This window comes from Orycteropus afer, unplaced genomic scaffold (genome assembly GCF_000298275.1).
Source record: "Orycteropus afer afer isolate SDZICR_OR568_19922 unplaced genomic scaffold, OryAfe1.0 scaffold00925, whole genome shotgun sequence".
Taxonomy (NCBI): Eukaryota; Metazoa; Chordata; class Mammalia; order Tubulidentata; family Orycteropodidae; genus Orycteropus; species Orycteropus afer.
Genome location: NW_006922512.1, coordinates 321,232 through 321,778, shown reverse-complemented (window position 1 = coordinate 321,778; position 547 = coordinate 321,232). Strand labels below are relative to the sequence as shown.

The 547-nt window shown below is 40.4% G+C and overlaps 1 protein-coding gene across 1 annotated transcript in view; it reads left to right on the top strand.

The window, feature by feature from the left end:
• LOC103212350 (phospholipid-transporting ATPase ABCA3-like) overlaps positions 1-547 on the top strand; it is a 259,404-nt gene that overhangs the window by 221,932 nt on the left and 36,925 nt on the right. The gene's annotated exons all lie outside the window — the stretch shown is intronic.

Here is a 547-nt window from a genome sequence, read left to right as displayed (position 1 = left end):
ACACACACACACACACACAAACACACAAATTCCTTGCCAATATCAAAGCATGGTCCCTACAGCAGGAGCCACAAACTGACCAATCTCCTCTTGGCAGGACACAAACACTTCATTCCCATAGTAGGCAATAGTCACCTCATTTGCATAGTCTATAGTTGCTTCATGTGCATGAGCATATTGACTAATCTTTGCAAGGTGTATACCAATTGTGGGACACACTGCAGGAAGGGCCACAGGAAATCAAGTTGTTTACAATTTACCCAGGAAATGTTAATCAACCTGGACAAAAGCAACAAAGCCCCTGGGGTAGAAACTAGGGCAAAGGTAACTCCTCGGGGCTTAGGAGAAAAACATCTCTCTCAAGTGTTTTTCCAAAGAACCAAGGCAAAAGTCCATATAAAGGAACTCATTTCAACACAGTTATTCAATTACACACCACCAACTAATGAAGATGACTTCCTAAGGTGTAAAAGAAACTAAAACAAATCTCACTTAAAGATGAACAACTGAAAGATTATGTTTGAAACAGGGTTTCAAGCCCATTTAA